Here is a 17,624-nt window from a genome sequence, read left to right as displayed (position 1 = left end):
ATGTATGTTCTCCTACTTATTTTATTTATTTATTTATTTGTTTATTTATTTATGTTGTTGTTGTTGTTCTACTTACTTTTGACTCTACCCAGTTTTCCTGGAATATCACCTACCTCTCCCTATGCGTAGGGATGTTCTTACTGTCTGCCTGCTCCATTCTGTTTAGTTCATGTCCCTTATTATTGGTTTGTATAGCATCATTGACAGTTGCTTTTCTTTTTATTACCTTCCCCCTTAGATTTCTTTATTTCCCATAAGTCTTTTATTTCCATGTCTCATGTCTCATTTAACATTTTCTGTAGTTTTTTTTTCTTTTAATCTTTTTGTTTTTTTTTAATTTATTTATTCATGATAGTCACACAGAGAGAGAGAGAGAGAGAGGCAGAGACACAGGCAGAGGGAGAAGCAGGCTCCATGCACCAGGAGCCCGATGTGGGATTCGATCCTGGGTCTCCAGGATCGCGCCCTGGGCCAAAGGCAGGCGCCAAACCCGCTGCGCCACCCAGGGATCCCCATTTTCTGTAGTTTTAAACAATATGTAATACTCTTTGTTCTAAATTGTCACTAGTTTTTATGTAGGCAGTAAAATTTATATTTATACTAGAGGCAACTTAGTCTTAAAATATTACCGCTCCAAGGTGAAATATTTCTGTGTGTTTTTGTTATTTTTTCAAAAGCCCACCCACAAAGTGATTCTCTGGATAAATTTAGAGTGAATTAGGAATTACATGCTAAGCATATTGGTAGGCATTAAATGAGAAGAAAATTTGTATCCTCATGATACTTCATGGGACCTAAGATGAATACCTCCGCAGTGGTTCTAATATATAAGACATTAGACACCAGATGCTTAATGGAGAACAACTATAGGAACTCAGAAAAGGAATAATTAAAGAATGTGGACAGGACTAATCTGTGTGGTCTTGTGAAAAGATAATACTTGACTGAATGGTAGGTGGAATGGGAAAGGAAGTTGAAATGAACATTATCTATCTCACGACTGTTCACCCAAAATAAGCATGGCCTGTGGGAAGGAGAGTAAGGAGGACATTCTTTGAGGCAGCAGGGTTATGCAGTAGTACAAGGGTAGAGAGGTTCCCTAGCACCAGGAAATAATTTAAATTTGAACAGGAATCCGTAAACCAAATTAAAGGCTATTAATCTGAAGAGTGACTTGATGAATGTTCTACATATAAAGCATTGGTATAACCTGGGAGCTTGTTAGAAATGCAAAGTTTAATACCCCACCCCAGACTTATAGAGTCATAATCTGCATTTTTAACAAGATAACCCACTGATTTGTATGTATTGTGAAGTTTCGTAAACACTGGTCTGAAGGGAAGTTAATCAGACAGAACTGTGTACAAATTGGATTCTAGAGGAGAGAGATTTCATTTAGATCCTGTATTAGTTATCCTGTTGAAATTTAGACCAAAGGGCATGTAAGAGAGACCTATTAAAGTTAATGACCAGGATTTAGAGAATGGAGGAGGTGCTAAATTAAAGATTATGATCCAGTTTTGGCACCAGGCAGTTAAACTGGGTGGGCTATTGACAGGAAATAAAAAAAGCCTGAGTGGCATAAAAAGCTGTGATTATTTACTCCTAAGCCACTAGAACTTTTGTTAACAGAAAATCAGCATAATAATAACACTGGAGAAAATTTTGGAAAAGGAATGACAAAAATGTATAATTCCAGAATCGTAAAATAAACAGCATTTTCATTTTTTTGTATGTTATCTTGATTTCTTATTAATATATGAACTTGTTTCTACATTGTGTTTAGTGTAAAGCCATTTTGTATGCCTTAAACATTTATTATGTAAATATTTTTCATGCTTTTTTATAATTTAATTACTTTGAAAGGATTTTTTTCCATTATAAAGTATATACACTCTCACATAATTTTTTAGAAATGCAAATTAAAAGTAACAGTGATTGCAGTATTTACATTTTAGATTGGTAAGGATTAAAATGTTTGGTTCTAATAGGTTTTAGTGAGAATGCAGATTTGTGCAACATTTTAAACGGTAACTTGGCAATGTTTGTAAAGCTAAAAATTGCAGATACCATGTTTGATCCAGCAATTTTATTTCTAGGAATTTGTTCTACAGATATACTGGCTCTAGGTCACTTAATCTGCAGGTTAATTTTGTCATATTTACCAATTCTTTGTATCAGTGTTTTCAAGAAAATATTTTCCTAGTGAATATGGACAAAAGTAGATTATTTCATGGAAAAATTTTTCAGTTCACTCTGATTTTTTTGCAGTCCTTTGAAAAATTATTTTATGTTTTTTCCCCAGCATTTTCTGATTTCCATACAGTCTTCTAAAAAGGTATTTATTTTAGCATTTTAGCTTTTTATAGGGTTTTTTTTTGTCACTTTCAAAGTACATATATCAGCCTTGCTTTTTTATGTTTTTTACTAAAATTTACAGCTATTTATATTGGATGGAATGATTTAAACAGCTTTTGGAGATTTTTCATGAGATGGTTGATAATTTTCCTTGTATCCTCATAACATTATTTTAAGGAATGTTCAACTTATAAGCTAGGGGTCATAGATTGGTTGATTTTTTTTATGAATGTATTTTATTTTCAGAAAGACATTTCACAGTCAGTAATCTTTACTTCACTATAAATCTAACGTGTTTACTGTAAATATGTATTGAAAAATATCTTGAGCAACCATACCAGTAAGAAATGCTAATATTTTGGTTAATTGCTACAAAAATTAGGAATGCTATTAAGGCATTGGGAATAATAAAATTAACTAAAAACTAGAATAATGAAATATTTCATTCAAGCAAGAATGAGAACAGACTAAAAGAGTTGCCAAAATCTCATCACAAAAAACGGACTAAAGTGCTCACTGTGGCAGCGAATATACAAAAGGTTAAAAATTTTAATGACTAGAAACACAAAATTAACAAATCTTTTTATTAACATGTTAGTAAACATAAAGTATTTGTAGAGATAATATTTACAGGAGTGCCTGGGTGGCATAGTTGGCTAAGCGTCCAACTCTTGGTTTTAGCTCAGGTTGAGATCTCAGGATTATGAGATTGAGCCCTGCATCAAGTTCTGTTCATGGCACAGAATCTCTTGCCCTTTCCCTTAGTCCCTCCCCTAGCACACACACTCACACTCTCTCTCTCTCTCAAATAAACAAATATTAAAAAAAAGAAATATTTATAAATATAGTATAACCACATTTATTACCATATTAATATGTAAATGTATAAACATCAATACATATTAATAAATTATACAACATTTATATGCACATATTATGTTATAAATACATGTAAAAGTATGTTAGTATATCACCATAATATATATTAGTAATATAAAATATAATTGGGTTTCTATGTCTGATTTGTTTAGATCCTTGAGATGAATTTGTAAATTTGTTAATTTCAGTAAGCTTATTATTCAGCATACTAAAGTTGGGAGAATTGATTTCGTTTTGATACACTAACGCACAGGAGTATATGTTTAAGTGTGTGTATTGCATTACTGTAATACCAAAAGACTGGAACTACTGAAATTAATCTCAGTAGGGTTTGTTAAATTATGTGTGGATTTCTGTGATGGAATATGTTGTAGCTATAAAAAAGAGTAGTATATGTGTTAAGACAGAAACATTCTTAGTGTATGTTAAATGATAAGGGCAGGGCTCAAAGTAGTGCACTTTGATAGTTCAGAAGTGTACTTTTTCATTTTCAGTTAAAAATCTATATTTAGGTGAGTAGGGAGATGGGGTAACTGGGTAATGGGCATTAAGGAGGTCACATGATATAGTGAGCACTGAGTGTTATATGCATATGATGAATAACTGAAATCTACTTCTGAAACTAATGACATACTATACGTTAATTAATTGAATCTAAATAAAATACAATTTAAAAAAGAAAAGAGGGGATCCCTGGGTGGCGCAGAGGTTTGGCGCCTGCCTTTGGCCCAGGGCGCGATTCTGGAGACCCGGGATCGAATCCCACATCGGGCTCCCAGTGCATGGAGCCTGCTTCTCCCTCTGCCTATGTCTCTGCCTCTCTCTCTCTCTCTGTGACTATCATAAATAAATAAAAATTCAAAAAAAATTAAAATTAAAAAATTAAAAAATTAAAATAAATAAAGAAGATATATTTATAAGTGTATGCTTATATATTCACATTGAAGAATACACAAGAATTATTTACAGTGGGTGCCACTGGGGCTCTAAAAGATAAAAAGTTAATATAGGTACACTTGTAATAATTTGATTTTTATCATTTTTACTAACTAGTAAAATTTTGAGAGCATACATTCATTGCAGAACCCTTGAATTGACATATAGAAGAAAAGTCTCCCAAAGCTAAACTATTATTTGCAAGTTTGTTGTACTGTGTTTCCTTTTAATCTTTTTATTTTATGTTTTACTTTTTTGTGTTCATTTATTTTACTTACCATAATAATAGTGTTTTCTTGTTGTCGTATATTCTTTACCATACTTTCTGAAATAAGATGAGGATATAAAACAAACTCACAATTATCATTTTTATCAGTCACTTACTATGCCATTAATACTCCAATGGGAAGGTAATAGGTTGTGTGTATTACTCTACTGATTGCCTGAGTTGATGACTGATCTCATGGGTTGGGTGGATGGCCTCTTCCTCATGGCAGCATATCTGTGAATTTTAATCAGATTATCTTCTGTGGAAAATTGTGTGGATTATTTAAATATATTGGTCAGTTTTCTACGTAATGGCATTACACTTTCCAGACTTTTTAACTGAAATTATTTTTACTAGATCAGTTCTTTTTCTTTTACATTTTACAGCAAACATTTATTGATTAGATTGTGTTCCTTACATAATTTTGCAGATTGTAGTTGGTATTTGTTAGTTTCCTTTTGAAATACTCAGTTTTCGGGATCCCTGGGTGGCTCAGCGGTTTAGCATCTGCCTTCAGCCCAGGGCATGATCCTGGAGTCCTCGGATCGAGTCCCGCATCAGGCTCCCTGCATGGAGCCTGCTTCTCCCTTTGCCTGTGTCTCTGCCTCTCTCTCTCTCTCTCTCTCTCTGTGTGTGTGTGTGTGTCTCTCATGAATAAATAAATAAAATCTTTAAAAAAAAAAAAAAGAAAAAAGAAAAATATTCCGTTTTCTTACATACTGTACACTGAAATTTTGTCAAGAAGAGTTAACTCAGCAGCATATTTAACATGTATAGTTTTAGTTTGGTCTGCTTAATTTTGTTGATTAACTCTGCCATTAGTATTTTTTGCCAGCTCGATAAAAGACTGGTGCTTTATTTCTTGGCTAATCTGTGAGAAAATCCTAAACAGTTTCTCTTTGATATTGTAGGACTGCTAACTCTATCGTCATACTCTGTGGGTCTCAGAATTCTTTTAATTCTTTTGTATTTCAGTTGCTCTTCACCTTAAAGGTACCTTAAAGTCATACTATTGGTCTGCTATTTTGGAGGCTTCCTCCTCCAGTGATGAGATTTTAAAATGTAGAATTTTGTTTTCATATGATTTAACTGTATCTTTGATAAATTTTTATTGTGTAGTTGTTGTTGGTTGCTCTGTTACATAGGCGACACCTATGGAATACACGAAAGGCAGATCTTTATAACAGACTTAGACCAGACTGTGTAGCTCCTTTTAATTGACTGCAAGATATATTAACTTCAATCTCAAGTACTAGGCAAGGTTGAAACAGCTTATGTTTCTTGTAGTTAAATTCTTCACTGGAATATGGCTGGAGCAGAGGATAGTGTCATCATTATAGATTTTGCATTATATTGATTTTCATAGAGATTGAACCAATAATTGTAATGCTGTCAGCAGTGTATAAGCATCTCAATTTCAATATACTTAGAATTTGGTATCACTATTTTAAAATATTTACTTAACTAGGAATAAAATGGTCTTGCAGTGTTGCTCTTATTTACATTTTCATTTGCTTTGTGTAGGAATTGAATAAGCACAACAATCAGAAGCAGGTTGAAAAAAAAAATGGGGATCCCTGGGTGGCTCAGCGGTTTAGCGCCTGCCTTGGGCCCGGGGTGCAATCCTGGAGTCCAGGATCGAGTCCCACGTCAGGCTCCCTGCATGGAGTCTGCTTCTCCCTCTGCCTGTGTTTCTGCTCTCTCTCTCTCTCTCTCTCTCTCTGTCTATCATGAATAAATAAATAATAAAAAAATCTTTTAAAAAAGAAAGAAAAAATATTAACTCTTAACCAGAACATTTGGTTATGCGGCCTTCTATGCACTACATTAATGTTTTGAATCAAAACCAGTTTTAAAATTAAGATTGGTTATTAGCGTAAGGAAATAGAGTGTCTTGGAAGGAAAGTCATGAAGAGTACTGTTGTACTCTTGAAACAGAGCTCTTCTTCTTTTGTCTGATGTCCCTCTAGTTTCTGAATAGAATAATACACTACTTTTATCCTGCAGTTTGACAGTTAATACTGTGCTTAATCTCTCTGTGTATCTACTCCATTCAGTCCATTTAAAAAAACTTACTTTTTAATTATTTGCCAAGTTAGCAGTAATGATATATTTTTCAGGGATGTGAATAAAAAACTACTTTTGTTATGTTTTAGTTGTTCTTGTTTATTCTTTTTTATTTAGCCAGAAAGTATTAGTGAAGCCCCACTTTTGTAGTGAAGCCCTTGTTTTTGAATATAGTTTTTAAACCACAAGTAATTTGAGAAGTTTAGAAATAATCTTTTAAAATAATCTTTAAAATTATACATGTCATAGTTCATTTGTCAGAAAACAGGGAACACTTAAATATATTGAGTGAATACTTTTATTTACTTTTCCATAACACTTTTTAGAACTTTATTTTGTTTAAAATTTTTTGTAATTTCTGAGATGTATGCTTGTGTTTTTTTTTTTCTTTAATTTCTTTTGAAGCCAGTCATTGTAGGGCTGGTTTAAGAATACTGCTTAAGTGATGTGAGATGCTTTCTGCCATGACCTACTTGTAGTGAGGAACAATTAATATAATACATAGGAATACCTCGTTTGGCTAGTAAGTGTGCTTTATAACTCTGCTGGGTTAGGAACACTGCCTTCAGGGCACTAGCATATAGGCTGGTTGAGTGACAAGATTATCACATATAACATAAGATAGTTACAAGTTATGCAAGTCATTTTGTGCATTTGAGAGCTGAGTAAATGGTGTTCACAGAAGGAAAAGAACAGTCAATAATTTATTTTCAAGGCTGTTTTGTATCTCTTGATGATTTGTTTCCCAAAACAATTGTATTATCAGATTCCTTTAAAATTGGTTTTTAATTTGTCTTTTCATAGGTACTTATTTACAATTTTAGTACTAGTTGGAAGGTGGTGCTTGTAGGCTTGTGTCACAACTCTCATAATAATTATTGCAGAATATTCTATAGCTTAAATCGTGGTGGGGTTTTTGGGGAGGAATCTCATATGTTTTATAAGATATCAAATTTTTTCAGTAATTTGGTATCTGATTGGATTCATATGCATAGTGATTTTTATTAACCAGAATCCCCTCTCTCTATTCCCAGTTGACTCACTGAAGGCTTATTGGTAAACTCCTCCCCCCACTTTCCTCTCCTCATCTTTTTATTATGTCCTTTGCTTTCCTCCAAGTCTTTTCCTACCAGCTAAATAGTGGAACCAAATTGTGATAAAGTAGGCTTACCTTAGAGATTTTATGGGTTGTTGGTATTTTTTTTTTAAGATACTTAAGCAATTTGAGGTATCCGTTTACAGACAATGAAAGATATATGTGAGTGATGTATGTGAGTAATAAGTGGTAAGTAATGGATATATAGTGAATGATAAAATATGTGAGTAATAAATATATTGAGTGTTCAGTTATGTTGTGAGAAATGCTTGCAGTTGTGTAACTCACACCTCTGTCAAGATGTATAACATCCTAGCCACCCCAGAAAATTCCATCCTACCCCTTTCTACTTAATACCTGTTGCCCACAGTCAGTCTTTGTTCTGCTTGTTATCAGAGCTTAGTTTTGGCTGTTAATGGAATTTTATTTAAATAGGATAATTTTCTGACTGGCTTTTTGTACTTAGCACAATGCTTCTGAGATTTGTCCATGCTATATAGATAGCAGCAGTTACTTTTTATTGTGAGTACTATTTACTGTTCCACTGAATGACTATACCTTAGTTTATCCATTCACATATTGGTGGACATTTGGTTTATTTTTATCTTGACTACTATGAATAAAGTTGCTTATGAGGATTCAATAATTCATTTATTTTAGAGAGAAGGGAGCACACTTATTTGAGCAGGGTGGAAGAGTTGGGGAAGGGACAGAGGGGGAGAGAGAAACTTAAACAGGCACCACACCCAGCACAGAGCCCAGAGCGAGGCTCGAACTCACAATCCTGAGACCATGACCTGAGCCAAAATCAAGAGTCCAAAAAAAAAGAAAAGAAAAATCAAGAGTCAGACACTTAACCAGCTGAGCCACCCAGGTGCCCCTGACCATATATGTGGACATATGTTTTCATTTCTCTTGGCTAAGTATCTAAAAATGGAATTGCTAGGTTATATGGTAAGTGTATACTTAAATTATTTTCCCAGAAGAGGATGAGAGGTGGAGACAGCAAAAAACAATTTCCCAAGACAAGTGTTTGACGTATATATAGAGGGAAATAGAAGTGAGATGACTCTAAGACTATACCATAAATGACTTTATAGTTCATATATTTTTATCCCAGTACAATATAAAGCCATGGAATGGTTTAAAATAAGAGTAATACAACCCAATACGTAATTTTATTCTGACTTCTTTTTATGGAAGCTAAAGAAGGAAGATCCAGTGAAAAGGACTCTCTTGTCCCAAAGGACATAAAACTTGACCCAGCATGGCTAAACAAAAGGAGAAGTTTTTGGGTCACATAAATCAGAAAGTCCAGGCACTATCATTCTGTCTCAAAGCTTTATTAAATATGAGTTAAAAATGTATACTTTATCAGCCCTCATAAGTTTGACTTAGATGTTTATTCAAGTGATCCCCATGCCTGGAAAAGTGCCTTGTATATAGTAGAGACTCAATATTTTGAAGAATGAATGAATATTCTTGACCATCCATGGGAGTTATAGTGAGGGTCATTCTTGGAACTTCCTCCTTTTCCTTACTCTAACAACTAGGCTATTCCTTATTAGAATATTTCTCAAACTTGACCACTTTTCTCATTCTCCACTGTTTTTTTTTTTTTTCTTAAGATTTTATTTATTTATTCATGAGAGACCCAGAGAAAGAGGCAGAGACACAGGTAGAAGGAGAAGCAGGCTCTGTGCAGTCCCACGAGCCTGACGTGGGACTCGATCCTGGGTCTCCAAGATCACGCTCTGGGCCGAAAGCAGCACTAAACCACTGAGCCACCTGGGCTGCCCATTCTTCACTGTCTTTTTGTTTTTTTTTTTTTCCCTCCTACTTCTCTTGGATGATTTTTGTGGTCTTCATGTGCATACTTTTTCTCCACTGCAATCTTTCCAAGGTTGGAATTAGGTCTTGGTCCTGTGTCTGTTTCTTTCTCTGTGCCCTTCCCTGGTTTGAAGGGAGATTTTTTAGGTTTTTTTTTTTTTTTTTTTTTTTTTTTTTTTAGGATTTATTTATTTATTTGTGAGAGCGAGAGCACGAGGGGAGGGGCAGAGGGAGAAAGAAAGAGAATCTCAAGCCACCTTCATAGTGAGCACAGAAGCCAATGCTGTACTAGATTGCAGGACCCTGAGATCATAACCTGAACCGAAACCTAGAGACAGATGCTTAGCCAACTGAGCCACCCAAGCACCCCTAGAAGGAAAATTTTTTTAAAAAGGCAGTTTAAAGGTGTGATACTAGGAGTAGTAAGGCATCGAGTTCACATTTTGATTTTGATATACACACTATTTGCTGTAAGGAGAAAGTAGAAAATATACCAATAATTATTATAAACTGAAGTTTGGGGAAGGAATACATATGTAAAATTTAAGGTGGAATTTCCAGTAGAATTCTTTCTGGTTTGTTTGAGAATAGAGAAAATTATTATTTCTTTGCTTTGGAGTCTACAAATTAAGTGCCCAGAATCTTACTATATACACATCAGGTAATCTGTAACAATCTTAGTTTCTAAGCTAGCAAATGGCTTTAAAATCTGCAGTGGGGACTCCTGGGTGGCTCAATGGTTGAGTGTCTGCCTTCGGCTCAGGGCGTGATCCTGGAGTCCCGGGATCGAGTCCTACATCAGGATCCCTGCATGGAGCCTGCTTCTCCTTCTGTCTGTGTCTCTGCCTCTCTCTCTCTGTGTCTCTCACGAATAAATAAATAAAATCTTAAAAAATAAAATTTGCAAAGTCAATTTTAAAAGAAAGGGTGATGTATAATTGAGTTAAAACACCAGCATTTATGTTTTCTTTCCGCTCATAACTTTATCTTTACTGTTCCACCTTGTATTTTCCTCGGACATTCAGATTTTCTGGAAATTTTATATCTTTACATCACAGATTGTTGATTAAAAATGGTTGACTCACAGTGATGATGGGGGAATGTTAGGGGCAGCATAGAGTAGTCTGAGTTGCAGTGTTTGCACAGCTATGTTTAGAACTTGGCTGGTTTATTTTTAAATCTGGAAGAACCTGAAGTTTGCCTGTGTAAGTATAGTAAAGGTCATTGACTGTATAGTAAACTTATTAGTCACTAATTTTTCCCCCAAACAACATCACCATCATCACCATCTAGTACTGTATCTGACACATTAGGTGACCTAACAGGATTTGCTGTTTTAGTGTGATAAATTTTACTTCTCTGGGAAATTCACATGGTGAGAGATAAACGTTATTAAAAATTACTGAATCCAGTCCTACATATAGAAATGTGTTTAAGGAAGAGTAAGAGAAAAAAAAAAATAATAAAAAAAAAAAAAAAATAAAAAAAAAAAAAGGAAGATTAAGAGTTTGACTTAAATATCTAGTCCATCGGGTCCTTTATTTGTTTGTTTTTTTATAAATTTATTTTTTATTGGTGTTCAATTTGCCAACATATAGAATAACACCTAATGCTCATCCCATCAAGTGCCCCCCTCAGTGCCCGTCATCCAGTCACCCCCACCCCCCGCCCACCTCCCTTTCCCTCACCCCTAGTTCGTTTCCCAGAGTTAGGAGCCTCTCATGTTCTGTCTCCCTTTCTGATATTTCCCACTCATTTTTCTCTCCTTTCCCCTTTTTTTTCTCCTTTCCCCTTTATTCCCTGTCACTATTTTTTATATTCCCCAAATGAATGAGACCATATAATGTTTGCCCTTCTCTGATTGACTTATTTCACTCAGCATAATATCCTCCAGTTACATCCACGTCGAAGTAAATGGTGGTGTTTGTCGTTTCTAATGGCTGAGTAATATTCCATTGTATACATATAACACATCTTCTTTATCCATTCATCTTTTTTTTTTTTTAAAGATTTTATTTATTCATAGGGACACAGAGAGAGAGAGAGAGGCAGAGGCACAGGCAGAGGGAGAAGCAGGCTCCATGCAGGGAGCCTGAGGTGGGACTCGATCCAGGGTCCCCAGGATCAAACCCCGGGCTGCAGGTGGCGCTAAACCGCTGCGCCACTGGGGCTGCCCTCCATTCATCTTTTGATGGACACTGAGGCTCCTTCCACAGTTTGGCTATTGTGGACATTGCTGCTATAAACATTGGGGTGCAGGTGTCCCGGCGTTTCACTGCATCTGTATCTTTGGGGTAAATCCCCAGCAGTGCAATTGCTGGGTCGTAGGGTCCGTTTTTTTTAAACTTTGAATTTATTTCTTGTCATTTTTCTCTTTTCCTGGACATTTCAGTTTACATATAACCCTGCCCCACTGTTCTTTGTATTATAGTATTAATGTGATTTATTTTTGAGTATACTTTTCTTTAATATTTTGTTTCTAAAAATTTTTTAATTTACCTTTTATCACATAAGTGATACATTTTTAGAAAAAATTCAAATTATAAAGTAAAAGTCCCTCTTAATAAAGCCCCACTGTCCATTTATTTATATATTTTAGTTTTTAATTCTGGTTAGTTAACATATAGCATTATATTAGTTTTGGGTCTACAGTATAATGATCAACACTACCATACATCACCATTTGCTCATCATGACAAGTGTACTCCTTAATCCCCATCACCTATTTACTTATCCACCCACTCTCTCACCTCTGATAACCTCAGTTTGTTCTCTGTAATTAAGGGTCTGTTTCTTGATTTTCTCTCTCTCTCTCTCTCTAATTTTTTCTCTTTGCTTATTTGTTTTGTATTTTAAATTCCCAGATATGAATGAAATATGACAGCATTTATTTTTCTCTTACTTATTTGCTTAGCATTATACTCTCTGGCTACCTCCATATCTTTCCATATGGAAAGATTTCATTCTTTTTTATGGCCAAATAATATTCCTGTTTGTGTGTGTGTGTGTGTGTGTGTGTGTGTATACACACCACAGCTTCTTTATCTGCTCATCAGCCGATGGACACTTGGGCTGCTTCCATATCTTGGCCGTTGTAAATAGTGCTACTGTAAACATCCTTTTGAAATGGTATTTTATATTCTTTGGGTAAATACCCAGTAGTACAGTCTCTGGATCATATGGTAATTCTATTTTTAACTTCTTGATTAACTTCCATACTGTTTGTCACAATGGTTACACCAGTTTGTATTCCCACCAATAGTGCAAGAGGGTTCCTTTTTTCTCCAGCTCCTTGCGAATACCTCGTTTCTTATGTTTTTTATTCTAGCAAGTCTGACAGGTGTGAGGTGTTAATTCATTGTGGTTTTGATTTGCATTTCCCTGATAGTGAATGATGTTGCCACTCTTTTCAGATGTCTGTTGGCCCTCTGTATATCTTCTTGGAAGAGAAGTCTGTTCATGTCTTCTGCCCATGTTTTAATTGGATTGTTTGTTTTTTGGGTGTTTAATTTTATAAGTTCTTGATATATTTTGGATACTAATCCTATATTAGATATGTTATTTGCATGTTTCTTCTCCCATTCCATAGGTTACCTTTTAGTTTTGTTGATGGTTTCCTCTGTTGTGCAGAAACTTTATTTTGATGTAGTCCCAACAGTTTGTTTCTACTTTTGTTTCGCTTGTCTCAGGGGACATATCTGGAAAGAAGTTGCTACAGTCGATGTCAAAGGAGGTTGCTGCCTGTATTCTCTTCTAGGATTTTTATGGTTTCCGGTGTCTTAGGTCTTTAGTCTATTTTGAATTTATTTTTATGTTAGGTGTAGGAAAGTGGTCTAGTTTCACTCTTTACATGTTCCTGCCCCGTTTTCCCAATACCATTTGTTGAAGAGACATTTTTCCATTGAGTATTCTTTCCTGCTTTGTCAAAGATTAATTGACCGCATAATTGTGGGCTTACTCTGGATTTTCTGTTCTGTTCCATTGAATTATGTGTCTATTTTTGTGCCAGTAACAAACTGTTTTGATAACTGCAACTTTGTAATATAACTTGAAGTCAGGATTGCTATGCCTCCAAGCTTTTTTTCTCTTTTTAAGATTGCTTTAGCTATTCAGTCTTTCCTGGTTCCATACAAATTTTAGGATTGTTTGTTCTAGCTCTGTGAAAAATGCTGGTGGTGTTTTGATAGGGATTGCATTGAATGTGTGGATAGACATTTTAACAATATAATATTTATTCTTCCAGTCCATGAGTATGTAATGTCTTTCCATTTCTTTGTTATCTTCAGTTTCTTTTATGAGTGTTTTATAGTTTTCAGAGTATAGGACTTTTGCAAACTCTTTGGTTTGGTTTATTCCTAGATATCTTATTATTTTTGGTACAGTCATAAATGGGATTGTTTTCTTAATTTCTCTTCCACTTCATTATTGGTATATAGAAATGCAACAGATTTCTGTACATTGATTTTATATCCTGCAACATTACCAAATTTATTAGTTTAGCAGGTGTTTGTTTTTTAAGATTTTTATTTATTTGAGAGAGAGGGAGAGAGCATGAGTGAGGGTAGGGAGGAGAGTGAGAGAGAGAAGTAGACTGCCTGCTTGCTGAGTAGGGAGCTGACAAGGATCTCTATCCCAGGACCCCTGTGATCATGACTTAAACTGAAGGCAGACAGTTAACTGAGCCATCTAGGTGCGCCAGTTCTAGCCATTTTTTGATGGAGTCTTTTAGGGTTTTCTAAATAGAATATCTTGTCATCTGCAAATAGTGGAAGTTTTACTTCTCCTTGCTATTGGTGTATATTTCTTTTTGTTGTCTGATTGCTGTGGGTAGGACTTCCAGTACAATGTTGAATAGAAGTGGTGAAAGTGGACATCCTTGTCTTGTTCCTGATCCTAGGGGAAAAGCTCATGGTTTTTCACCATTAAGGGTGATGTTAGCTGTGGATTTTTCATATATGGGCTTTATTACGTTTAAATATGTTCCCTAAACCTACCTTGTTGAAGGTTTTTATCATGAATGATATACTTTGTCAAATGCTTTTTCTTCATCTATTGAAATGATTATATAGTTCTTTTCCTTTCTCTTATTGATTTGATGTATCACATTGATTGATTTGGGAATATTGAACCAGCCTTGCAGCCCAGGAATAAATTTCACTTGATCATGGTGAATGATTTTTTTTAAATCTATTTTTGAATTTGGTTTGCTAGTATTTTGTTGAGAATTTTTGCATCTTGGATCATCTGGCATATTGGCCTGTAGTTCTCTTTGTTAGTGGTGTCTTTGGTTTTGTTATCAGGGTAATGCTGGCCTCATAGAATGAATTTATAAGTTTTCCTTCCTTTTCTTTTCTTTTCTTTTCTCCACTGCCCATTTAGATCACTTACATAACTAACTCCACTGGGCAGTTTGGCATACATATTTCTGAGATCTTATACAAATACACAAATATATACTCTTAAAAATAATGTTTAAAGTTATAGTTTTTTGTCAGGTACATTTTAGGAAACATTCTGCATCTTCTCACCTGGTTTTATTACTTACAGGATTCACCATTCTTGGTACTCCTAGTAAAGTCCTGTCCTTTTATTTAAAATTATATTAATTTATTAAAACCAGAGAGTATCAACTTAGAAAATAAATCAGATTTATGAAAAATCTGCTTTAGTAGTTAAGTTCTTCCAAATCATCATCTTCAGTGATTTAGTGCACCAATAACAATTTGATGTAAAAGATACACTATATATACAAAGAAGTACTCTGCTAATTTAGACTCTGAATCCAAATTAGTAAAGCTTCAATTTATATTTGTTATGCCTTGGGAAAAGCTTTTTTATGTATTCTATTTAGAGTTTTTAGCCATCAGTTTATAACACCACTAAAATTAAGAGCCATTTATTAACATTAAACATCAAAACAGGGACTCCCTGGGTGGCTCAGTGGTTTAGCGCCTGCCTTTGGCCCACGGCGCGATCCTGGAGTCCTGCGATCGAGTCCCACGTCGGGCTTCCGGCATGGAGCCTGCTTCTGCCTCCTCCTGTGTCTCTGCCTCTCTCTCTCTCTATGTCTATCATAAATTAAAAAAAAATAAATCTTTAATATAAATAAACAAACATGAAAATATTAGACTTTATTAAATAAAACTTAGAGTTTCTTAAGAATGGTGACAATTTTAAATATTTAAATCATAAAATATTGATTATCATTAAATGTTTCCTAACTAGCATTTTATTTTATTTATTTATTTATTTTAATTTTTATTTATTTATTTATTTATGATAGGCACACAGTGAGAGAGAGAGAGGCAGAGACACAGGCAGAGGGAGAAGCAGGCTCCATGCACCGGGAACCTGACGTGGGATTCGATCCCGGATCTCCAGGATCGCGCCCTAGGCCAAAGGCAGGCGCTAAACCGCTGCGCCACCCAGGGATCCCAATAACTAGCATTTTATTCCTATTGTTGGTTATCATATTATTTGATTCTTCTTATAAGACATTATTTTTAAGTAGTCTCTATACCCAGTGTGGGGCTCAAATTCATGACCCCAGGATTAAAGGTCACACGCTCCAGTGACTGAGACAGCCAGGTGCTCCTATTTGATCCTTTAAAAATATATTTTTTTGAAGATTTATTTATTTATTTATTCATTCATTCATCATTCATTCATGAGAAACACACAGAGAGAAAGAGAGAGGCAGAGACACAGGCAGGGGGAGAAGCAGGCTCCATGCAAGGAGCTTGATGTGGGACTTGATCCGGGTCTCCAGGATCACACCCTGGGCTGCAGGCGGCGCTAAACCGCTGTGCCACCAGGGCTGCCCCCTTTAAAAGTATTTTGTGCTTAACTGTAGGAGATTTAATGTAATCATTTTGCTATTTTAGAATCAGGAGAGAACTTGGAGCTTTATCTCTTACAGACAAAGAAGCCACAGGTCCATAGAAAGTCAATAACTTGATCAACTTCTCAAAACTAGTTATAAGAATTGGAGCTGTAGGGACACCTGCATGGCTCAGCGATTGAGGGCCTGCCTTCAGCCCAGGGCATGTCGCTCCCTGCATGGAGCCTGCTTTTCTCTCTGCCTATGTCTCTGCCTCTCTCTGTGTGTCTCTCATGAATAAATAAAATCTTTAAAAAAAAAAAAAAAAAGAATTGGAGCTATAACCTAGATATCCTGCTCTGCATACCTAATTTTCTGACCCTCTCTAATCTTGAGTCTAATTGAAATAGAGAATATATTCAATATTTGCATGTTTAATGATTTTCATTAGTAAGAAATCTTCTAGAACCTATAAGGACAAAAGTATTTGCGGAATGAGTCTGTTTTCTTGTGAGAGAGTCTTAGGTCTTTGTCTGAGGGACATGTGGTTGATAATTACCCAATCCTTTATTATCCTGTCTCTTTTTTTCCTTCTTGCCCTCTTCCTTCTCTTTGAGTGCAGATAGGAAGACTGTAGAATAGAACTGTATCTAATCCTAGACAAATTAGGGAGATTGGATCTAGGGACCTAGGGTCAGAGTGGAGTAGGTTAATAATTTGTTGTAATTTTCTGTGCTGGCTCTGATGTTCCAACCCAGTAACTAGCACCGCCTTCAGCCCATGGTGTGATCCTGGAGACTGGGGATCGGATCCCACATTGGGCTCCCTGCATGGAACTTGATTTTCCCTTTGCCTGTATCTCTGCACCCCCCCCCCCATGAATAAATAAATAAAATCTTAAAAAAAGATTTAAGTGGATGATATTTATTCCTGTAGCTATGAATCATTATGTTAGCCACAGTTGCAAGTACAGTGTTTATTAGCAGTAGCCTTTCAAAGCCTAGCTTCTGAATATTTGATAAAAGTAGTTAAAGAGTTACAGACATTAGTGAAATCACTTACTCTGATAAACATCTTAGAATTTTTCATGTCCTTCTGCATACTGGCCTTTATAATTTACAAATTTAAATTAAAATTTTATATCTAGTCAGGATAGGAGTTGGGTAGTCTTATGGGAGTTAAGAGTTCATGTGAAAATAAATTTCTTCCTTAAAAATCACTAAGAATCAAACTTACTTCATTGAACTATCCAGTAAAATATGGTGATTGGCACACACCACCCAGAATTCTAAGGTAACTTCCTGTCTTCCTGTCTTTGTAGAACATCTGATGTCAGGGGTCAACAGACTGTAGCCTGTAGACCACCACAT

At 35.3% G+C, this 17,624-nt stretch overlaps 1 protein-coding gene across 7 annotated transcripts in view; it reads left to right on the top strand.

The window, feature by feature from the left end:
• The window catches only part of CNOT4 (CCR4-NOT transcription complex subunit 4), a 137,136-nt gene that overhangs the window by 23,244 nt on the left and 96,268 nt on the right, over window positions 1–17,624 (top strand). The gene's annotated exons all lie outside the window — the stretch shown is intronic.

Source organism: Canis lupus, chromosome 16, assembly GCF_003254725.2.
Source record: "Canis lupus dingo isolate Sandy chromosome 16, ASM325472v2, whole genome shotgun sequence".
Lineage (NCBI taxonomy): Eukaryota > Metazoa > Chordata > Mammalia > Carnivora > Canidae > Canis > Canis lupus.
This window is presented reverse-complemented; position numbering and strand designations above follow the sequence as displayed.